This window comes from Mixophyes fleayi, chromosome 2 (genome assembly GCF_038048845.1).
Source record: "Mixophyes fleayi isolate aMixFle1 chromosome 2, aMixFle1.hap1, whole genome shotgun sequence".
Classification (NCBI taxonomy): Eukaryota; Metazoa; Chordata; class Amphibia; order Anura; family Limnodynastidae; genus Mixophyes; species Mixophyes fleayi.
The window spans coordinates 7,347,601-7,373,119 of NC_134403.1; the positions used below are offsets into that span (position 1 = coordinate 7,347,601).

General features: G+C 41.3%; 1 protein-coding gene across 2 annotated transcripts in view; it reads left to right on the top strand.

Annotated features, from left to right (window-relative positions):
- The first annotated feature begins 9,753 nt into the window (after positions 1-9,753).
- The window catches only part of LOC142140013 (ecto-ADP-ribosyltransferase 5-like), a 36,930-nt gene continuing 21,164 nt past the window's right edge, over positions 9,754-25,519 (top strand). Inside the window, exon 1 of one of the 2 annotated variants that reach the window (XM_075197873.1) lies at positions 9,754-10,053. The gene's annotated coding sequence lies outside the window, so the exon portion shown is untranslated. Of the gene's footprint in view, positions 10,054-21,163; positions 21,232-25,519 lie in introns of those variants that run through there. The other variant, XM_075197872.1, reaches the window with a different exon arrangement.

Genomic DNA, 25,519 nt, shown 5'->3' on the forward strand with positions numbered 1-25,519 from the left:
GGGAAGTAGTATCAGAATCGGAGAGCCAGGTTTCAGTAACAGCAAGAAGGTTAAAGGAGTTGGATAGAAAGAGGTCGTGGATAGCAGTCAGCTTGTTGCGGACGGATCTGGCATTCCAGAGGGCACAGAAGAAAGGGGGAGAGGAGAGGGGGGAAATGGGGATGAGGTTAGCAAGATGAGCAGCACGCGGGGGAGGGCGGGGAGGAACGGGAGAGGTAGGGCGGGAGGAGAGTATGGGTATGGAGTGAGAGCGGGGAGGCATAGTAGGGAGAGAGAGTAACAGAACAGTGAGATAGTGGGGACAGTGAAAAACAGGTTAGAACAATGGCAGGAAGACAATGAAAAGGTGGAAGATAATAACAAATTAGGGCGTGGAGTGCATGGAACAACAGTACAGTGAGATAATAAGGACAATGAAAACAGGTAAGAATGATTGCAGAACAGTAAGATAATAAGGACAGTGGATAATATGTAAGAATAAGCAGGGAGACAATAGCAAGATGGAGGACAATAACCAATTAGGGCGTGGAAGGCAAGGAATAATAGAAGGAGAGGTAATAAGGACAATGGAAATAGGCAAGAATAATAACAGGTAAAAGTAGTTGCTGGTAAATATAAAATCAGGAAAAACAAGATAAAGGCATATAAATAGTAGAATAATAACAGGTAAAAAGTAGTTACATGTAAATGTACAATCAGGAAAAACAAAATAATGGCATATAAAATAATGGGATTCAGCAGGAGAAGGGTTAATTGACAAGCCGGGTCGGTACACAGTAGATCAGTTGATGCAGATAAGCCAGGGACTCAGCAGGAGAAGAGTTAACTGACAAGCCGGGTCGGTACACAGTAGATCAGTTGGTGCAGATAAGCCAGGGATTCAGCAGGAGAAGGGTTAACCGACAAGCCGGGTCGGCACACAGTAGATCAGCTGATGCAGTCAAGCCAGGGATTCAGCAGGAGAAGGGCCAACCGACAAGCTGGGTCGGCACTCAGTAGATCTGTTGATGCAGATAAGCCAGGGATTCAGCAGAAGAAGGGTTAATTGACAAGCCGGGTCCGTACACAGTAGATCAGTTGATGCAGATAAACCAGGGATTTAGCAGGAGAAGAGTTAACTGACAAGCCGGGTCGGTACACGGTAGATCAGTTGGTGCAGATAAGCCAGGGATTCAGCAGGAGAAGGGTTAATTGACAAGCCGGGTTGGTACACAGTAGATCAGTTGGTGCAGATAAGCCAGGGATTCAGCAGGAGAAGGGTTAATTGACAAGCCGGGTCAGTACACAGCAGATCAGTTGGTGCAGATAAGCCAGGGATTCAGCAGGAGAAGGGTTAACCAACAAGCCGGGTCGGCACACAGTAGATCAGCTGATGCAGATAAGCCAGGGATTCAGCAGGAGAAGGGCCAACCGACAAGCCGGGTCGGCACACAGTAGATCTGTTGATGCAGATAAGCCAGGGACTCAGCAGGAGAAGGGTTAATTGACAAGCCGGGTCGGTACACAGTAGATCAGTTGATGCAGATAAGCCAGGGATTCAGCAGGAGAAGGGTTAACTGACAAGCCGGGTCGGTACACAGTAGATCAGTTGATGCAGACAAGCCAGGGATTCAGCAGGAGAAGGGCCAACTGACAAGCCGGGTCGGCACACAGTAGATCTGCCGGTGCAGACAAGCCAGGGACTCAGCAGGAGAAGGGTTAATTGCAAGCCCGGTCAGTACACAGTAGATAAGATGGTGCAGATAAGCCAGGGATTCAGCAGGAAAACGGTTAACTGACAAGCCGGGTCGGTACACAGTAGGTCAGTTGATGCAGATAAGCCAGGGATAGCTGGTATGGCCTTGTCCATGGAGTGATGATGACACTCCTTTATACCCCCACGATAATTTCCCACTGTCTTCACAAGTTTGTAGATGTTTTATGATTGTGGACAGATGATTATGTGGGAGGAAAGACACAGAGCTGATCTAATGTGCAGCCATCTCCAACTGCCGCCCGCATGCTTCCCAATAATTTGGGAATAATAAAATAGTAAATAATAGTAATAGAAAAAATTAAGAAAGTGTGACAAACTATTTGAAGTAACACAATGCTGCAAATTTCTATGAAACGCGTTCCACCATAACTACTTATGTGCCTGTGGATCCAGCATGTGGACGTCACTAAGAGATGGCTGCGCTTTAGGTGAACGAAGTGGGAAATTGCAAGGTGGTACCAAGAAGTCATCACAAGTGGGTGAGGTTGTTTAAAATATCTACTGGACATCATCTCAGGTCAACTGCTGGACCCAGCGAGTTCAATTGTCATTGTTGTTGCCATCTCTGTTACTCTATTGGTTGTCTGAACATCCCCTGTGATGGCAGCAGCTGCCGTTGAACATGGGAAATAAGTGCCCTGGTTTTCAGCAGAGTGTCAAGATTCCTAATATGAACACCACGGAAAGTCTTGTGAAATAAAACAAACGGGTTTATTTTCAAAACAGACCATACAGATAAAAAAAGACTGCAGACATTGGATGTCTGGATTGCCAGATAAAGCTGAGAAGCTGGAGACTCTGGTATTCCAAATTAGATAATGAATTGTAGATAACTGAAGATGAAGTGCAAGCACAAATAGACTGGCTTATCAGGTATAGCCAGGAGGCACTGGATGATCCATGGGGGAATCAGGAAAAAGGGTGGTCAGACAAGCCAGAATTCAGAAGCCAGAAAGTCCACAATAATGCCAGGGAGAAAGCAGGAGTGATGTCAAAGCGAAGCCGGGGTCTGGGTCACGAAATGAGGAGCAGAACATAGGAACCAGCCGGAATCAATTTCCAGGGAGTCAGTCAGAATCAGAACACAGGAGTTACACTAAGGAACCAGCAACAGCAAAGACAATTGATGAACTGGCCAGATTGCTGGGAAAGGCAGTTTCTTAAAGGCCAGACATAGGTGAGCATGATCCGGATCCAACAATGAGAGCTTAACACTTAGTAGGCAGGATCAGCGGAAGGCACAGCAGCATCTAGAGAGGAGATGCAGAACTGCAGCCAGAAACAGATTGTGACACAGCAAGCATGATGCTAAAGAAAATCATTGGCTACACACAGTAATTTCAAGCTGGTGTATAACCAGAATAGTGTCCGTGAAGCAAGATAGTAACAGACTTCTCCAAAACTAGCAGAGGAAGAAGGTTCCATTAAGATGAATTGTGGACAGTCATGGTTACCAGCAGATGACTGTCTAAATATTTCTACAATGACTATTTCATGACAACTGTTCCACACCTCCAGTAGCTGCACAGAAATAGCAATTGCCAAGGCTGCTTTATTATTGGTGACAGATAATGCTGCCGCCTAACAATAGCCGTCCACACTTTCTCCACCACCAGCTACAACTGATATTCTGCTACCTTATGTATCAGTTGTTCCCCATAGATTGTAAGCTCATTTGGGTAGGCCCATATATGCCTTTTGTTTCATGTCATTGTATGCAATATGTTTGTCACATGGTCCCCCAAACGTACAGCACTATGTAATATGTTGGTGATTTATAAATAAAGGATAATAATAATAATAATAATAATATCTATTTACATATCTGTTTATAGACAAGCTCTGCACTTGACTTACACTGGGCTGAGGTGATGAAAGACATCCAAAGAAAATCAGAACATGATTTCAAGTGCAAACTTCATGGCATCAAACCACTGAATATACCTTATACCTAGTACCACTAGGTGGAGGATTAACGGCTTTGAAGCACACACAAGATTTCCACACTAGCAAAGCACATAGGTGAATCCCAAAATTCCATCTCACCAAACTAGTACCTGGATCCGGTTCAGCCAAGATAGAGGATATGTAATGTATTGTTAAAATATATATATATATATATATATATATATATATATATATATATATATATATATAAAAATTTGGTAAAATGTTTGTAAATGACTCTTTTGTGTAGTTGACTATCCCTACCGACTAGATTTTCCTAATTTCTTGGCATCATTTGGTTTGGTTTATTTTGTTTTTTATGTGGCAGTTACCATGTATAACAACTTTTGCTATTCAAAATTCACTCGATTTGCTATCCATTCATTTTATTTACCCTTATTGTTAAATTCATAGGAATATACTGATTAATTTAAACAACAAAGTGTAACTGCGATGCCACCTAAAAGGCAAATGTCTACTGTGGGAGTAACCGTACAACAAGAAGCAGCTAAAAGATGAAGGGCGGAGCGGGATAAAGTCTGATAACAAACTATGATGGATGACAAAAGAGAACATGATCGTCATCTCCATGCAAATATGACTCCTCAGCAAATATCCCGTCAGAGATAAGACAATCAAAGAGTGAACAGGACAGAGGTAATATCACATCAACGCCTACAAATTCAGCAAACAAGATGCCACGCACCATTCTTGATGTCGGTAACTTTGATGAAACAAATATTAATGGTCATAATTGTGATCCCATGAACAGTATTAGTGAATTTTGCCACTCTAAGCATTTTGCGGCTCAGCAGCCATCTGACAAACTATTCAATCAATGCTGCCACAAGGGTCAATACAGTCAAATTGGATGCAATAAGGTCTGCCCCTGTTATTGATCACTTAATTGAAAAAAATTCTTTGACAATATAAGATCGAATAATAGTGCTTTGGCATTTGCATCTATGCGTGCTAATATTGCCCTGCCACCTGGCTAAGGTACCTATTGTTTCCAAATTAACAAACTTTGCATCCAGCAAATGAAGACCAGCAAAAGCTTGCGCAAATGTTTATATTAGATCAGAAATGGGCTGCAAATTAATGAATGAGGATTACATCAAATGCGAAGTGCAATCCCGATCTGCAGCAAGAATTAAGTACTTTCAGGTCTCAATTTAATCCATATGCTGAGTCATGCAAAATGCTTTATGAGGTTGAACAAGAAAGCATTAATGATGCAGCACTCCATGGTGCTGAACCAACAAGGTGAGCATGTCAATTGTTCAAGACCGCAAATCCGACATGAGGCCATACAATGCTCAAAGGTGTATTGAGGTAGCTGCCATTATCAAAAACACTGACGGCGAACCACCTCTTCAGAGGGACTTGCTGATACATTGTTTTCCAAATGACAATTAACAAAATAACAGAATATCCGAGAGGATTAACATTTTACAGTAGATGTGAACTAAGAACTATTGGTATATCCTCTATTGTTTTCTTGTTTTCTTTCGGAGATCAAAGTTGGGGAATTAATTTTCCTCCTCAAAAGAAAGCAACTGCTTTATGCAACACTTCTGAAAATCCATGAACATGAGTAACATTTGGCAATATTATGTTTATAGAATATCAATCGGTAACCAGTTTAATACTTTTCTATCTGCCGGTAAGCTGACTCAACAATATTTAGTTGATGCTTATGTGAAAACTGAAGAAACCAATCGGCTTAATTATATATGACAAAATCAAAAACAATTGAGAATGGAAAAATATCCCGGCCTTATGGATCACCGGCATAGTGAAGCAGCAGCACGAGGTTTGCTCCCCGGAAAAGCTGTCATCCTTCCTTCTTTATTCCAAGGTAGTCCAAGAAATACGGCACAAAATGACCAAGATACAATGGTCATTGTAATCCGAAATGGCCCGAAATAACGGATAACTTAGAACAAAGCCAACCAGCATGATTTTGCCGAATTTAGTAGCATGGTTTTTTTAAAATTAAAATTAGATGAGCTTAAGGCTGATATATCCAGGAAACATGTGCTTGAAACACCAACTGCAATAGTACACGCAGAGACAAGGCCTTCCTCATACTCACATGCTGCTAACTGGGAAAGCAGATGATCAACCAAAGAATCCAGATGTGATTGACAAAGTCATTTTAGGCAGAAATTCCCGAGATTGAAACTAGCCCAAGATTATAGGCAATTGTGACAAAACACATTATTCATGGACCGTGTGGGGAATATAACTTGAATTCCCTCTGTATGACTGATGGGAAATGTCCCAAAAAATTTCCAAAAGATTTTCAAGAAGAAACATTGGCCATTGTAGATGGTTATCCTAAATACAGCCGCTGCCGAAACAATGAAAGGGAAGCAATTGTAAATGAAAATACTACTAATAAGTCCTGGTTTGTTCCATAGAACAAGTACTTCAGTCTGAAATTAAATTACCATATTTATTTACATGTTTATTTATTTTAATATATTTAATTTATTTTATTTTTTATTGTATTTACATTTATTTACATATTTACCCAATTTATGTTTATCATTACCTACATACCCGGTTCCAAGAATATTAAAGCAGATGCACTCTCCCAAAGCTTTATTTCCTGCCACTCTCCACCTGCTGATCCTCTGCCCATTATGTCTTCCTCCACAATTCATGTTGAATTGACTCAAGATCTGGGGATTACTCTCTACCAATTTCAAAGAACTGCTCCTCGAGAAACCTCTATGGACAGATTGTTTGTTCCTGTTCATCTTAGGTAAGCAGTACTCTCTGAATTCCATGAAAACAAACTTGCCGGACTCAAGATCCTCTCACACTAGGTCTGGTGGCCCACTCTGTGCTCCGATGTCAAGGAGTATGTAAGCTTTCTTGTGATGAATGTGCCAGAGACTAGTCCTCCAGGAACTGCTTTAGTTGCCTACTCCAGTTAAGCTTTGGACACATCTCTCAATGACCTTCATTGTAGACCTGCCGTGGTCATCCGGCCACAACACCATTTGGGTGTTTGTGGATCGCTTCAGTAAGATAGCCTACTTTGTTCCTTTAACTAAGTTGCCTAATGCCTAAACTCTTACTTCATTGTTCTTTCAACATATTTTTCATCTCCATGGCCATCCTGAAGATATTATCTCTGACCGTGGCTCACAATTTGTTGCTCAGATTTGGAGATCTTTCAGCAGTCTTTTGGAGATGAAGATTAGGTTATCATCTGCATACCACCCACAGTCTAACGGGCAGACGGAAATGCTAATCCAGTCCCTGGAATAATTTCTCCGCTTGTATGTCTCCAAATTTCACAATAATTGGTCATCTTTACTCCCGTAGGCTGAGGTTGCTTACCACAATTCTTGTCATTCTTCTATCCGAATGTCTCCATTCTTCTGCAACGTCAGTTTCCATCCCAGGGCTAACTCTCTCTTCTCCATTATTCCTTCTGGTCTTCCTGGAATTCGCTCTACTGCCTCTCGTCTTAAATTCATCTAGAAAAGGGTCCACTCTGCTTTGCTCTAGTGCTCTTTCCAGTCAAAATTCTTTTCGGATTGTCACCGCAAAACTTGTTCCTTTAAAGAAGGTCAATCCCATCGCCTTCAGGCTAAGGCTTCCTTGTCCTTTAAGAATCCCTAATACATACAATTGCACGCTCCTGAAGACAGCTATCTCCTCAAGCAAGTTTAAATTCCATCAACCACAGATACCTCGCCTTGCAGCATAATAGATATTTATAAGGAGTTTATCTTGGAGAATATTCTTGACTCCAAGAGAGTCCAAGAGTAAATTCATTTTTTTGTACATTGAAAGGACTATGGTCCGGAAGAACTCTCCTCGGTCCTGCGGAGGCACCTACATGCTAACTCATCAGGGTGTTATTCAAACAATTCCACAGGAAACCAGAATGTTTAGAATCCATAAACCATTTTCAAGGGGAGGGGGGGTACTATCAGCGGCTCTGTCACGAGCAGCAGTGACTCTATCACGAGCCGCAATGGTTTGCTTCCTTTGTCCCAGGGCTACCTCTTGGCTGCCATGACAACAGCCAGGACGTCACTTCCACTCTCCTCATCCCGGCCATCACCATATGGCAATGGCTGGGATGCTTAGTTAATTAATGCCGTATCCTGGCAACTATGGCAGCTGGGCACATGCGCATTAGGAAATTTTCCATTAGGCAGCATCTGGGGCTCATTAGTATGTTGTATGTTGCTGGAGCTTGGCTACTGATTGGTCACTTTTAGTATTTTAGGCAGGAAGGGCTTAGCAGCCTTCCCGGGTTCTTGCGACATCAGGCCGACTGATCCCGCCGCTGCCACTAGCTAGGATGGTGGTTACCCTCAGTGGGATTCAACTGACTTGGGTAGACCAGAATATATATAAAAATAAGGTTTTATTATGACAGAACAACACCATAAGACATTCACAAGAAGTTCACAAGATATAGAGTAAATGGTAGCATATACCCTCCAGCAGCCTCTTGCAATCAGCACTCCAAAGTAATAATCTCAGATCTTCTTGCAATATTACCATTTAGCTAGACAGTTAACATGTCGCCCACCCTAGGATACTAGATCACACAGACCCTGTCATTGTTAATTGTTTTCTGACAGCTGTCACCTGGAGCTAGTGTTATAACTATAAATGCAGTGAAATTCAGTGAAAGGGAGAATGTAAATTTACAACAACAGTGTAGAAGGCATTTCCATATAACTACAAGAAAAAAGATATTGAGAGAGCAAAAACTGAAAGCCAATAGTTAAAAATATAAATAATTGAATTTATTATATAACCACATAAAATCATATATAAATAAACAAATAAACTCAATAAATAAAATTATTGGACAGCAATATGTTTGAAACTGACAATGTCACAATCAAGCTCTCTTAATGAGCAGAGCACATAGAGAAATCGCTCCTGAAGTGGATTCTCAGAAGGTGAAATAATTAATTGGTAAGGTAGTTCACATTGAGGTTGAGATACTTGAATAAGCACAGCTACGTGCGCAAAATGATTGTCATAACATAACACACAGGCTGGAATGTGCGTACACCAGAATTTATTGATGGTAACAAGCAATTTCCTTCAAACCGCAGATGATAAAGTCCGCTGATTAGTGAGATGACCTACATATATATCGAAATTCAAATAAGCACAGCTTCGTGTGCAAATCACTCAAGCAAGCAAAAAAAACTCCATAGGAGGAAGACTATAGCCTTAAAAATTAAAGGTACTTAGCAGTTATCGCTGATGGGCAGTTAGGATGTTGAAGGTCCAGCCTCCAGACGATGGTAAAATGAAGTCTCCACCAGTAAATACTTGGAAAACCTCTTCAACCCCAGGGTATGTGATCGATCAGCTCTAATAATCACCAACTGAGACCTACCATGAGCCTGTATATAACTGTAAGAAACAATGGAAGGTTGTATTGACAGATTTTCATTCCTAAGTACAATCACCAGCCACAAATCTTGTTTCTCACAGAAATGTGATGTTATTTCCCTCATCTCTTGGGACAGTGATGCGTGGTGCTCCTTGTACTAGTAAAAATGACTCTCCAAGGCAATTTATCAAGCCAAAATCCACGGTTTATTTCAATGTTAGGGTGCAGGAACTAGGTGAGAGCTGGGGGGAAAAGAACAGGGTCAGAGGAAGTTTATAAGAAGGGCTATCCTGTCTGCTACTGTTAAATATGATTTTTTTGTGTTAAGGCCTCATAAAGTCTTTGTTCAGCCATTTTTTTGTAACTTGCATAGAAATATTATTTGCTAAAAGAGATTGTTAATTTTTCTGCTGATATGCAGCTTTACAAGATGTAAGCCCACGGCCTTGAGGTTAAGCTGACATAGATAACTGAATGTATCAAGATATGTGAACAATAGGTAGTTTCATTTTCAGCTCGTAGTGTGGGAGCTGTGCCCATGACGTTGGACATGGCATACAGGAGATTAACCTCCAGCCACCTTGAGATAAGAACAATAGACTCATCTGTCCTCAGTAGGGGGAGAAAGTTAAACACCTCAAGAATACATGAGAAAGTTAATCAGCTGCGTATCCCATAGACTATTGTATGCTTATGACGTAGGATTCATATATTCAGTAGACTATAAAAACTTGTATCTTTGTATCAATAAACAGAGAATATTTCTTGTATACAGAGCTTGGTCTGTGTCAATTCTCTCAAGCTGATTGAAGAGCTTCCAGATATACTTGACACCACAGGCAAACTTGGATCAGAATTTTAGATCTAACAACTTGGAGGTCCCACCAAGATTCGCTGTCCAGCAGGCTACAAGACAGACAACAGAGGTTTCCCAGGACATTGAACCCCAACATTCGCGGTCAGTATTCTACTCGTTGGTCTTCCTATTCTGAGTCACCTCATGTATGTCTGAGGCACCTGACACGCGAATTTGTGAGTCTCATCTGATTACTATAATACAGTACTAACCCAATTTGTTTACTGTAATTGTATTGTTGATTAGATTTTTGAAAGATTAGTGAATTTTGAGTGCATGTGTTTGTCCCTATTGTATGATGTATAAAGGCTTAAAGTCACATAAGACGTTGATTAAAGAAGCACATAATGGAATAGAGGGAATAAGAGAGTTACTGTTCTGAACATTAAGTGAACTTTTTAGACACCATCCCCAGAGATATATCAAAGAAGGGAGATTCTGTAATCTGCCCAAAGTTTAAAAGAATTCCAAAGACCTTCCTCCCAGATACTGTCAAAGAAGCTATTTTGCACGGACATTCAGTACAAGGAGTCCACAGAACGGGACGTCCACTGCAAGGACAGCCCACAGAAACTAGATAAGAGTCTCGACTTGGACTCAACAGAATACTGTCAATATGGGAAATATAGATAGTAAACAGATAGATGACAGCAGCTCCCTCATAGATATGATGCACAAAGATTTTAGGAAATGGGGGAGTAGAAGGTCTGCAGGGAATTTTTCAATAAAGCGGGGATAGCCAAAGAATGAATTGATATATGTGGATGGAGAAACAGGGGTGTTGCAAGTGGTAATATGACAATAACAAAGGGTTATTGAGATCAAACCCCAAGAGATTGTTTGAGGTGGCACAGAAAAGTTAAGATATCTGGAAAGTCGCAATATATGTGGATATGCTAAATGCATCAGAAGCTGAATGATGAATCAACTGTTCAAAAACTGATCCAAATGATATAATGACTAAAATAATGCTTCAAGTAGGTTGTACATTATAAAATGTGTGTTTGATGCTGCGCAGCTGCAAGAGTGAAATGTGGCCCCCCCCCCTTATTCTGTGTAAAAGATTTCAGTGTGTTGAGATAAGAAGCACTCTGTATTTTGTTATCTGGCAATGTATGTAACATTGATAAAAAGGTTCTTCAAGTATGCTTCAATAATTTGGTGATAACATGTTGAAGCTAACTTGTATTTAATTTAATGCTGGGACTTGTAGTTCCACAGCAGTGTGCTGGAAGATAACAGTTCATTTTTTTTTCTCTGTATGTGAGATTTATCTCCGTCTTACTGCGTGTGAAGAAGATCAATGTTTATCTGTCTTGTCCGTTTTTACAAGAGACATGCTTCAAGGTTGAAAAAGTTGTACATTTGTAAATGTAATGCCTGCATTGCTTAATAGTAAACTTTTGAAGAGATGCAAAACAAGTGTTGAAATATTTGGTCCGTCACTGCACGATTCAGTGGACGGACAAGACTGTAAATAATGTACATTATTAGTGTCAGAAGAAAGCTGGCTGGGGTCCAACAAGCCGTTTCTGTATTTGAACAAAATAATTTTGTTTCTGAAGTTGTGAAAAATAGCTTTCTCTTTAATGAATGAAAATGGCGCTGATGAATGTTCTCAGAAATCAGGAGGGTTTGTTATGCTCATAAAGAAATGTTACGAGATAAAATGTCGTCTGTGAGCGAGACTTGATTAAGTGAATATCTTTGTACTTTCAACATGGAAATCACAAAATCTGGAAATATGTGTGAATATTTGGTGAAGGCAGATTTTGTTGAGAAAATGTTGAGTGATTTGCAGACACAATGTGTGGTGTCTAACGAGAGTACTCTGATTTATGAGAGGAGCAGTGTTGCTTTTAAAATGGCTGAATGCTTAGAAAGTTTCCGGGGGCTGTTGGTGATGAATGATTGTTTCTTCCTGGATTTCAATGGAGTCATTCAAGGAGGCTGTACTAGGTGATGATGAGAAAGGAGTGGCTTTGAACACTTGCCCAGGTCACTTCCCTTTGACATTCCCTGTTTGTGATATTGGGGACTGCCCCTTTGAGGAAATATTTTTTTCATGACATGAAATGCATAGCGTCACACTTATGCTACACAGAGAAACATTTAAACAAGTGACTTATTAGCAGCTGTTCACTGCACAAAAATGTTTACTGGGTACCTGATAACGGTGTACTGACATGCAATTACAGTTACTGTAATTCCTAGTGAATAAATGTTAATCTCTATGCAAAAGTTTTTTTGTTTTTTCATCACAGAAGGTCTCCAGCTACAAAGACCCTTTCAATCCAGATTTAATTTATCCAACTTCCAATGAATAGAAGTTTGCAATATGTTTTGGGCCACAGCCAAAACATACATAAGTGAAAACTAATGAAGGATTTAAGTAACATAGACTCTGTTGAGTAATGATTACTGTGTTTTTAAAGAGAGAAGGAGAAATAGACTAACATAGTTAAATATGAAATAGTTTTTTGGTTTGTTTTTGCTTTTTTTAAAACAAATTTTATATTAGATGGTTTGTAAGAAAGTAATGCAATGTAATGTCAAATTATCATCATCATTATTTATTTATATAGCGCCAGCATATTCCATAGCGCTTAAATTATTGTAGATAACAAAAGCCTTTTTATTTTTATCCTCATAACAATTTTGAGTCAATCAGTGTTGTAAAGACATTCACTGCCCTTATTTACTGTACTATAATTGTCATATACTGTAAATACTTTTTTGTATTGTGGGTATGGTAATGCATTGTTGGGAATTCAATGTTTGTACATAAATGAAAAAGATTTAAGATTTAAGAGCTATTATCTGTGCTCCTGCATTAGCACTTCTGGACAGCACAGTGGCCTAGTGGTTAGCACTTCTGCTTTGCAGCACTTGGGTCATGAGTTTGATTCCCGACCATGGCTTTATCTGTGTGGAGTTTGTATGTTCTCCCTGTGTTTGCGTGGGTTTCTTCCGGGTTCTCCGGTTTCCTCCCACACTCCAAAACACATACCGGTAGGTTAATTGGCTGCTATCGAAATTGACCCTAGTCTCTCACTCTATGTCTGTGTGTGTGTCTATATTAGGGAATTTAGACTGTAAGCTCCAATGGGGCAGGGACTGATGTGAATGAGTTCTCTGTACAGCGCTGTGGAATTAGTGGTTCTATATAAAAAAAATTATGATGATGATGATGGATGATAGCAAGCCATTTACACTCTCCTCTGAGCAGAACCAAATGTTTAACCAATTTTAAGCTGAAGTAACTTCAGCACCAGCACTGGCTTTGCCAGATTATGACAAGACTTTGCCGCTATTTTGTGACACAAATACATGGTCGCAAGCTAAGGTCACTTGCATGCTATTCTGCACAATTAGACCCAGTTATACCAGCAGCACTCACCTGCATAAAAGCAATAAGCTGCAGCTGCTTTAGTGCTTGAAAAGAGAATCTATATTGTGCTAGGACAAGAGATTAACCTCCAGCTCCCCTTGAGATAAGAACAATAGACTCATCTGTCCTCAGAAGGGGGAGAAAGTTAAACACCTCAAGAATACATGAAAAAGTTAATCAGCTGCGCATCCCATAGACTATTGTATGCCTATGACGTAAGATTCATATATTCAGTAGACTACAAAAACTTGTATCTTTGTATCAATAAACAGAGAATATTCCTTGTATACAGAACTTGGTCTGTGTCAATTCTCTCCAGCTGATTGAAGCGCTTCCAGATGTACTTGACACCACAGGCAAACTTGGATCAGAATTTTAGATCTAACACTACCATACCCCTCTTACAGAGTCCTAATCGGTAAATAGCACTAGCCAGATTTCTACTACCCTGAGATCATCATCATCAATGACCTTCATCTCTTTTTTTTTTTTTAAAAAAACCAAAAAAGTTTGGCGAGTCGTTATTTCAACCAGAAGCAATTGCAGACTTTAAAGAGAAGAGCAGGTCATAAATATTGGAAGTCATCTGTATATGTGCAATGTTCCTTCATACATGGCAGTGGTGCAATTTCTCAAGTGCTAGTACCAAATCCCAGGCAGCGCTACTGTGCAGTGAATGAAGTGTAACAAAGGACGAGGAAATAAGATAAATACACAACAGCGTCTGAGACTGATATATGGTTGTATGTTAGGAGTTAGTAAATTTTTTAACAATGTGAAGGGATAAACGAAACTGAAAGAGACTGGTGAGCTATATATATGTGGATACTGCATCTATAAAACTCTTTCTTGGTGAGAGATGAATGAAGAGGTTCCGCGGTATATATATATATATATATATATATATATATATATATATAGGGATGTGCACCGGCGACTTTTGAGGTCTCGTGTTTTGTGTTTTGGATCCGGATTTTCGTTATTTTTGAGGTTCGGATTTGTCTCGCAAAACACTTGACGAAAGGTCTCGGTTCGGATTTAAGGTTTTGGATTCGGATTTTTTTGCAAAAAAACATAAAAAGTTTAAAAATCAAGTTTTTGGGCTTATTTTCACTCCTAGGCTATTATTAACCTCAATAACATTCAATAACAAGCATTTCCACTAATTTACAGTGTATTCTGAACACCTCACAATATAGTTATTAGTCCAAAACGTTGCAACAAGGTATCTTTCTGGACTGCGTAGAGGAGTGGGTCACCACAATATATATTAAAAATGCTGAACTTTTATGAATCGCACCAATAAATGTACCTGGACTGCGTAGAGGAGTGGGTCACCACAATATATATTAAAAACCCTGAACTTTTATGAATCGCACCAATAAATGTACCTGGACTGCGTAGAGGAGTGGGTCACCACAATATCTTAAAAACCCTGAACTTTTATGAATCGCACCAATAAATGTACCTGGACTGCGTAGAGGAGTGGGTCACCACAATATATATTAAAAACCCTGAACTTTTATGATTCGCACCAATAATTGTACCTGGACTGCGTAGAGGAGTGGGTCACCACAATATATATTAAAAACCCTGAACTTTTATGATTCGCACCAATAAATGTACCTGGACTGCGTAGAGGAGTGGGTCACCACAATATCTTAAAAACCCAGAACTTTTATGAATCGCACCAATAAATGTACCTGGACTGCGTAGAGGAGTGGGTCACCACAATATATATTAAAAACCCTGAACTTTTATGATTCGCACCAATAAATGTACCTGGACTGCGTAGAGGAGTGGGTCACCACAATATCTTAAAAACCCTGAACTTTTATGAATCGCACCAATAAATGTACCTGGACTGCGTAGAGGAGTGGGTCACCACAATATATATTAAAAACCCTGAACTTTTATGATTCGCACCAATAAATGTACCTGGACTGCGTAGAGGAGTGGGTCACCACAATATCTTAAAAACCCAGAACTTTTATGAATCGCACCAATAAATGTACCTGGACTGCGTAGAGGAGTGGGTCACCACAATATATATTAAAAACCCTGAACTTTTATGAATCGCACCAATAAATGTACCTGGACTGCGTAGAGGAGTGGGTCACCACAATATATTAAAAACCCTGAACTTTTATGATTCGCACCAATAAATGTACCTGGACTGCGTAGAGGAGTGGGTCACCACAATATCTTAAAAACCCTGAACTTTTATGAATCGCACCAATAAATGTACCTGGACTGCGTAGAGGAGTGGGCACTGGGCACCACAATAAAATATATAAAAAACCTTCAACAGGTCTGCATTACACTACACATACGGCTGCTCCTCCATCCTCTCCATCATATACATGTTGGAGTTTTAGCGTGTGACAACCTCTTGTTTTTGATAATGTCAGTGCATTTTGAATATTTTTCAATTTGCCCCACACCACTGAATGTACTTTATCTATGATACGCATCTATCTATCTTGACTGCGTAGTGTGGTGGCCCCGGTACACAATTTGGTACCGAGGCCACAATATAATTAAAAAATTGGGCATCAACTGTCACCGTTGTTTAATATCTGATACACCTAAATATGGACTGCACAGTGGAGTGGCCCCGGTAGTAAATTTGGTGCCGGGGCCACAATACCTCCTCCAACTTCCAAGTGTAGTGTTTATAAAGACAGACAGCGTCGAAGTGTTATTAGTTGACTTTCTTAACCCTAAAATTGTCCCTGTTGCAAATATTCGTGCAATGGACAGTTACTTTTTTATTGAAAGACTCAAGCTTTCAAGTGTAGTGTTTATAAAATATAAACAACAATACAGTAGTTTTAGAGCACGTCAATACCTCTTGTTTTAAATTATGACACGGCATTTTACTTTTGGTTTAATTTCTTGTATTTTTTTAAATTTGGTTTTACTTTTTGAACATGGCAAACGACTGTTGATTGGTCATATAATGCAAAAAAAAAAGGTCCAAGATGGAATTGTCCTTGGGCCCTCACACCCACCCTTATGTTGTTGAAATAGGACATGCACACTTTAACAAACCAATCATTTCAGCGACAGGGCCTACCAAACAACTTTGGCTGAAATGATTGGTTTGTTTGGGCCCCCACACCAAAAAAGCTATTCATCTCTCCCTGTACAGACTAAACAGGCTCTACTGAGGCAAGATGTCGTCCTCATCCTCAACCTCTGATTCCTCTCCCCCTACAGTGTGTACTTCCTCCTCATCACACATTATCAATTCGTCCCCGCTGGACTCCACAACCACAGGTCCCTCTGTACTGTCTGGAGGGCAGTGCTGTACTTCATTGAGGAATTGATTATTCATTTTTATAAACATCATTTTTTCAACGTTCTGAGGAAGCAACCTCCTTCGCCGCTCACTGACCAGGTTCCCCGCTGCACTAAAAACTCTTTCCGAGTACACACTGGAGGGGGGACAACTCAGGTAAAATAGAGCCAGTTTGTACAGGGGCTTCCAAACTGCCTTTTTTTCCTGCCAGTAACAATATGGACTGTCTGACATGTCTACTTGGATGGTGTCAGCAAAGTAATCATCCACAATTTTTTCTATTGTGACAGCATCCAATGCAGCGACAGTAGACATGTCTGCAATGGTTGGCAGGTCCTTCAGTCCGGACCAGATGTTATCAGCATCCCCGCCAGCGCCTCTTTTGGGAAAACTGAGCTTTTTCCTCGCAGCCATAGATGTGGAAGAAAATGAGGGTGGAGCTGTTGGCATGTCACGGTCCTCTTCAGAGGACAATCTCCTGACCAGCAGGTCTTTGCACCGCTGTAGACTTGTGTCCGCCGGAAACAGAGACACAACATACGCTTTAAACCGAGGATCGAGCACGGTGGCCAGAATGTATTCCTCTGACTTTAAAAGAGTGACCACCCTCGGATCCTGGCAAAGCGTACGAAGGGCTACATCCACAAGAGCTACATGCTTGGTGTAATCGCAATGGCTTACCAGCTCCTCCCTCACTTTCTCCAGCTGCTTCTGCAACAGCCTGATCAGGGGAATGACCTGACTCAAGCTGGCAGTGTCGGAACTGACTTCTCGTGTGGCAAGTTCAAATGGCTGCAGAACCTTGCACAACACGGAAATCAGTCTCCACTGCGCTTGACTGAGGCGCATCCCCACTCCTTTGCCTATGTCGTAGGTGGCTGTGTAGGCCTGAATGGCCTTTTGCTGCTCCTCCATCCTCTGCAGCATATAGATGGTGGAGTTCCAGCGCGTCACAACCTCTTGTTTGAGGTGATGGCAGGGCAGGTTCATGCTTTTTTGATGTGCCTCTAGTCTGCGGTAGGCACTGGCTGAATGCCGAAAGTGTCCAGCAATTTTGCGCGCCACCGCAAGCATCTCCTGCACACCCCTGTCACTCTTGAGGTAATGCTGCACCACCAAATTAATGGTGTGGGCAAAACATGGGACGTGCTGGAAATTGCCCATATTTAATGCCCGCACAATGTTACTGGCATTGTCTGACACCACAAATCCCCATGAGAGTCTAAGTGGGGTAAGCCACTGGGAGATAATTTCCCTCATTTTCTCTAATATGTTGTCAGCATTATGCCTCTTATTAAAGCCTGTAATGCACAATGTTGCCTGCCTTTGCACGAGCCGCCATTTTGTAGTTGCTGCTACTGATGCAGCTGTTGCTGTTGCTGCGGAAGGGGATGCATCTACCCAGTGGGCTGTCACAGTCATATAGTCCTTTGTTTGCCCAGAACCACTTGTCCACATGTCCGTGGTTAAGTGGACAGTGGGTACAACCGCATTTTTTAGAGCACTGAGGACACTTGATCGTACTTCTCTGTACATTTTTGGTATCGCCTGCCTAGTGAAGTGGAATCTCGAGGGGATTTGGTACCGGGGACACAATACCTCCATCAACCCTCTAAATCCCACTCCACTGATGGCGGACACCGGGCGCACGTCTAACACCAACATTGCAGTTACAGCCGCAGTTATACGCTTTGCAATAGGGTGACTACTATCGTATTTTGTGGTCATGGCAAACGACTGTTGGACGGTCAATTGTTTTGTGAAAGACTTAGCGGTCTTACGAATTCCCCTCTGGGAAGATGACCGACTAACAGCAGCAACAGCAGCAGTGGCAGTAGTAGGCGTACCGCTGCAGGATTCCTCGGATGAATCCCGTATTGAGGAGGACTCAGTCTGGCTGCTGACTTGGGCTGCAGGACTGAATCTGATGGAGATTGTGGAGGAAGTTGACGAGGAGGGTGTTGCTGGTGTGTATCCAACTGGACCACGGGATTTAGGTGTCCCTGTACCGATGAGGGTCCTAGCCCCAGTTCCTGAACTAACCACTGAACTATGAAGGTTATTCAGGTGACGTATAAGGGAGGATGTTCCTAGGTGGGCAAGATCCTTACCCCTGCTTATTTGAGCTTTACATAAGCTACATATGGCCATACATTGGTTGTCTGGATTTGGATAAAAATAACTCCAGACCGAAGAGGTGCATTTTTTGGTCTTCTGACCAGGCATGACGATGGGCTTTTTCATCCCATGGACATCAGCTGTTTCCCCCCCTGGTGCCTCATTTACAATAACCACATCACCATCCTCATCATCAAGTTCCTCCACAGCGCCAGCTACATCATCAATAGGCTCCTCCCGAGCCACCTCTTCCCGTACAGTGATGGGAAGGTCAGGCTTGACAACCACCAACACCCTTGGACTCGTCTTGAGGATTTGTGATAATTTCTCTTTAGAAGGCAGAGTTGTTTGCTGTTTTGTTGCTGACAGCATAACTCTCTTCAATTTTTTGTAGGGGGGGGAGGAGGAGGAGGGCTAAGATCCGTGGGTGAAGCTGAACCACTAGTCATGAACACGGGCCAGGGCCTAAGCCGTTCCTTGCCACTCCGTGTCGTAAATGGCATATTGGCAACTTTACGTTTCTCCTCAGATGATTTTAAGTTTCTCTTTTTGCTACTTTTTCTTAACTTGGGCTTTTTGGATTTTACATGCCCGGTACTACGAGATTGGGCATCGGGCTTGGAAGACGACGTTGATGCCATTTCATCGTCTATGTCATGACTAGTGGCAGCAGCTTCAGCATTAGGAGGAAGTGGGTCTTGATCTTTCCCTACTTTATCCTCCAAATTTTTGGTCTCCATTATATGTAGCACAAGATACTGCAGAATGTGTGAACTTGGTAATATTGCAGTACCAATGGACTTATACTGCTGTATTGGTTTTGCAAATTTGGTTATAATAATTATTATATATTTTTTTTTTTTTAAATTTTTTTTTTTTTTTTACTTTTTTTTTATTTTTTAAAAACTTGGGAATAATGGGGAAATAACTATGCCCTTAGAAGCACAGAGCACAGGACACAGCACCACTGGACTGAACAGGACACGGCACAGGACCCAGCAGCACTACGGAACTCAGCAGGACAGAGCACAGGACACAGCACCACTGGACTGATACTGCAGAATGTGTGAACTTGGTAATATTGCAGTACCAATGGACTTATACTGCTGGATTGGTTTTGCAAATTTGGTTATAATTATATATATTTTTTTTTTAATTTTTAATTGTAATTTTTTTTTTATTTTTTTTTTTATTTTTTAAAAACTTGGGAATAAGGGGGAAATAACTATGCCCTTAGAAGCACAGAGCACAGGACACAGCACCACTGGACTGAATAGGACACGGCACAGGACCCAGCAGCACCACTGACCTCAGAAGGACAGAGCACAGCACACAGCACCACTGGACTGATACTGCAGAATGTGTAAACTTTGTAATATTGCAGTACCACTGGACTTTTACTGCTGAATGTGTGAACTTGGTAATATTGCAGTACCAATGGGCTTATACTGCAGGATTGGTTGTGCAAATTTTGTGGTAATTAAAAAAAATTAAATTAGTTTTTGGTATTTTTTTAAATAACTTTTTTTTTATTTTTTAAACACAGGGGAATATTGGGGAAATAACTATGCCCTTAGAAGCACAGAGCACAGGACACAGCACCACTGGACTGAACAGGACACAGCACTGGACCCAGCAGCACCACTGACCTCAGAAGGACAGAGCACAGCACACAGCACCACTGGACTGATACTGCAGAATGTGTAAACTTTGTAATATTGCAGTACCACTGGACTTTTACTGCTGAATGTGTGAACTTGGTAATATTGCAGTACCAATGGGCTTATACTGCAGGATTGGTTGTGCAAATTTTGTGGTAATTAAAAAAAATTAAATTAGTTTTTGGTATTTTTTTAAATAACTTTTTTTAAATTTTTTAAACACAGGGGAATATTGGGGAAATAACTATGCCCTTAGAAGCACAGAGCACAGGACACAGCACCACTGGACTGAACAGGACACAGCACTGGACCCAGCAGCACCACTGACCTCAGAAGGACAGAGCACAGCACACAGCACCACTGGACTGATACTGCAGAGCACAGCACAGCACAGCACAGCACAGCACAGCACAGCACAGCACAGAACTAAACAGCACAGCACAGAACTAAACAGCACAGCACGAGATCTACCAGGACAGAGGACCACCTAACACACCCTCCCTCTACCCTGATCAATGCCCGAGTGAAGATGGCGGCGACTAGCGGGGAATTTATAGGATCCGAGTATCGCGAGATCCGACAACGGGATTATGAGTCAGAGCCTCAGTTTCAGATTTGAATTTGGCGCCAATACCCGGATCTGTCTCGGATCCGACTCGGATCGGCAATGTTCGGGTGGGCTCGGATTTCAGATATCCGAGCCCGCTCATCTCTAATATATATATATGTATATATATATATATATATATATATATATATTTATAACCAGAGAGACAGGAAACACATCGTAGCTGATCTGCAGACAGGTAAGAGACATCTGCTTAATCCAAATGTAGGTGAATATAGGAGGCATCATATGTACTGCATAGTTAAACTATATTTACAATAATTTATTGGGAATCAAATTAATGTATGTTATTAATAAACAATAAGACATTTTTCTGTTGATAGAAATGAGGTGCATGTAATTTAGATTACAGGAGTCACAATCACAGGTCCAGACATATTAATTAAATGAAGGGGAACCATAGACTACCCCCCTGATGAGAGCAATTTGTACCATATGTATGATACCTTATTTCAGAAAGCAGATTTCAGTTTGCTGAAATGATTATTAGCTGTGCCCAGTGATTATATTAGTTGCGCGCAAAAATTATTTTGAACTATAAATCCCTGACATACTGTACCATAAATTAGAAATGACCAACCTGTGGATCGAGACCACACGTGATGTTCAAGAATCTGTTTTTACAGAGCACTGTCTGATATGGAAAGTATTCAATTGGGGTCCACCTCTTTTGTGGTCCCAGGACAATGGCACACAGACACTAGGAGTCCCAGGACAGTGGCATACAGACACTAGGGGTCCCAGGACAATGGCACACAGACATTAGGGGTCCCAGGACAATGGCACACAGACACTAGGGGTCCCAGGACAATGTCACACAGTCATTAGGGGTCCCAGGACAATGGCACACAGACACTAGGGGTCCCAGGACAATGGCACACAGACATTAGGGGTCCCAGGACAATGACACATAGACACTAGGGGTCCCAGGACAGTGACACACAGACATTAAGGGTGCCAGGACAATGACACACAGACACTAGGGGTCCCAGGACAATGGTACACTGACAACTAGGGGTCCCAAGACAATGGTACACAGATACTAGGAGTCCCAGGACAGTGGCATACAGACATTAAGAGTCCCAGGACAATGAAGCACAAATATTAGAGGTCCTAAATAATGATATACAGACACTATGGGTTAATGTACAGCAACCAATCAGATTCTAGCTGTCATTTTGTAGAATGTACTAAATAAATGATAACTAGGGGCCTGATTCATTAAGGATCTTAACTTGAGAAACTTCTTATTTCAGTCTCCTGGACAAAACCATGTTACAATGCAAGGGATGCAAATTAGTATTCTGTTTTGCACATAAGTTAAATACTGGATGTTTTTCATGTAGCACACAAAAATCAACTTTAAATTTCAGTGTACAAATAAGCTATCAAGTATTTGTGTGCTACATGAAAAAACAGTCAGTATTTAACTTATGTGCAAAACAGAATACTAATTTGCACCCCTTGCATTGTAACATGGTTTTGTCCAGGAGACTGAAATAAGAAGTTTCTCAAGTTAAGATCCTTAATGAATCAGGCCCTAGAATCTGATTCGTTGCTATAGGCACCATCTCCACTTTTCAAACCCGCCGGAAACTCGCAGCTTGATACATTTACCCCTAGGAGTCTCAAGATAATGGTACACAGACGCTAAGGGTCTCAGGTCAATGAAATACAAATATTAAGGGTCCTAGGACAATGGAACATCTGAAAAAAGTTCGTTCACCACTACTATAAATATGCCAATTTTACATTTTGTGTCTACTCTACTATATTACTCACCAATGTAATTCCTCTGTGTGACTGTTATTTTGGGAGGTGTGGGGGGGTAACATTTGGGAAAATTTGAAAGAGCTGAAGGGTTTGATAAAAAGTTTGACTGTTACACTGGTGAGACACTTATGTGCAGTATATAAAGAGCCATTCACTGGACTCGCTTATAGCATATAACCTTTTCTTACCACCTGTGTAAGACAATAAGTCCATAAGACAGATGTAATATTGAAATGGGTGGGGAAAGTTTATCAGTAACTTTTTAATTATCTATTCTGTAGAGTATATGACGCAGTTAATGTTTGATAATGTCAGTGTGGTGTGATAATAATGGACTTGTTCTCTGTTTTCTGATTGACATTGGCTTTAACTAAGGCTGGGTACACACTACAGAACATTTTTCCCGATGTGATATCGTTAGCGATTTTACCAACGACTGGAAAAATAAAAAAGTCCTGATCAGCAGCCGATACATGTGCACACACTATACACGTTTTACAAGATTTACCTTCAGATCTGTGTTCTTCATCTGTCATAACCATCTGCTGAAAAGATCCTGACTCTGCACACTGCATAGAGATCTATGGACACTGCCGGTCCTGAGACACTGCAGGACTGGAACGACATCGCTCCATCGTTGCAAAATATTTTTAGTCCGGTTTAATAATCAATTGAAAAGATACAATGCTTTGGAACAATAAACGTGCATCGTTGGAGCGTACACACTAATGGGATATCTGTCATGAGCCGCGGCTTTACCTCCAGCCGGCACGGCTCGCTTCCCCTCAATGCCCCTCATCCCGGCCGTCGTCATGATGACCAGAACGTCACTTCCGCCGCTACCCGGCCGTTCCCAGGGCAACGGTCGGGACGCTCCTGCAGTCTCTGTACGCGTCCCGGCAGGCAGAACACTGCCGGGTGCGTGACCTAAAAAAATTAGCGCTGCGACCCGGCAAGCTGTTATCCGGGCGCAGGCACAGTATCATTAGTTAATAGCTGGGTCCCATTATCTGACTAGGGAGCTTGCCTCCTCATTGATTGCTGTCAGTATTTAAGGCAGGGAGGGCTTTGCCTCCGTGCCGGTTATAGCGTTCAGATACTCTGTTTGCTTACCTGATCTGTGCTGTGTTGGTGTATTCCCTGGATTGCTTTTCTGTGTATGACCCTCTGCCTGTGACCTGGACTCCGAACCATCGCTTGTTGCCCTGACCATTTGGCGTGTATACTGGACTCCGCTATTTGCCTGTGACCCTGACCTCGGCCTGCCTCTGACCATCTGCTCCAGCCTAGGCCAGTGCCTCCGATTCCACCTGCGCTGCGGCCATCTTTGATGAGCTTTCACTACTCTAAGCCTAAGACCTGGGGGGCATCTGAGTACCTGTGAGCACATAAAGCTCTACGGGAAAGGCGGCTGCTATAGGTGAAGATCTCTACCCTACCTGTTATAAAACCTCGTCTAGATAGTCGTAGGCCATAACAATATCGAGCTGAACAGTCGTTTATCATGTGATTGGCTGAAAAACCTGTAGTGTGTACACAGCCTAAGCAAGGGCAAAACTGAAATTATTTGTAAAGTAATTGCCAGACAGTACTGATGTGTATAATCCAGAACCAGAAATGTGATTCTCTCTATTTAGAGTCACATATAGAATAAAGCGTATAAGATTTCATTTCAAACATGTTTATTTGTGGACAAGGATATGAGGAGGACAGGGTATATAATGGCGCAAGGTTTAACCTAAGGAGTGTATAAATACATACATTTGTTTCCATTAACTGATTAGTCTAAATAGGGTAAGTGCCAATCTCTATAATTAATAGAAATATTTTAAATGAAAATAGACAGCGCTGAGATCATTTAGAGGAAGATTGAAATTACTTTTTATGCTAATTTCTGTAGAACAATATAAATTGTGCAGAAAGTATGGGCCTAATTTATCAACGCACGTATCTGCCAATTTTGAGCGTATCACATGCAAAATTACTCCGTGTATGCCCAGAACTGAAAGATACGGCCGTGAACGTGGCCATATCCGCTGTGTCATCAAATTTAAAGGATACTTACTTCGGCCTACGATTTCTGGGAGTGAACAGGGCAGGGAACGGGTGTTTTGCTGTAGTGAATTTACAGTAGGGGTGTGCCCAACTCGAGAGCACGCAGCCACATCCAAATCAGGGTCTGGGCATCTCATAGTTACTTGTTTTTCTGCCATATCTACAGGGCTAGTCCTGATTACTAGCGATAACAGTCTCGTATGCATGCTATAACATGTGTTTGCAATCAGGAGCAACTGTAAAAATGTATTTTATGTTCAGTAGACATTAATAACATCCTAATAAATGTATTTCGTGGGGGAAAAAACACTTTTTTTTACTGTTTTATCATTAACGCCTTTATTATAAACAGGTCACTTTAATTCAGTATTTATTTTTTTCTTGTGCTCTCTTATGCAAATTTATAATCCACATAGGTATTGGAATGTATCCTGCAGTGTATTGAGTATTAGAGCACAGCAGACCTGTCCTCGGTTTCAAAACCACATGTATCTAGAGATACGTGCCCTGATCAGTTCAGAGTGCGCAAAGCCTAAATACGTGCGTTTAATACCGAATGCGGGATGCGCTCAGAATACATGACTTGATGAATCAGACACTATATATAATTTTCTTACCAGAAAAATTACAAACTAAAT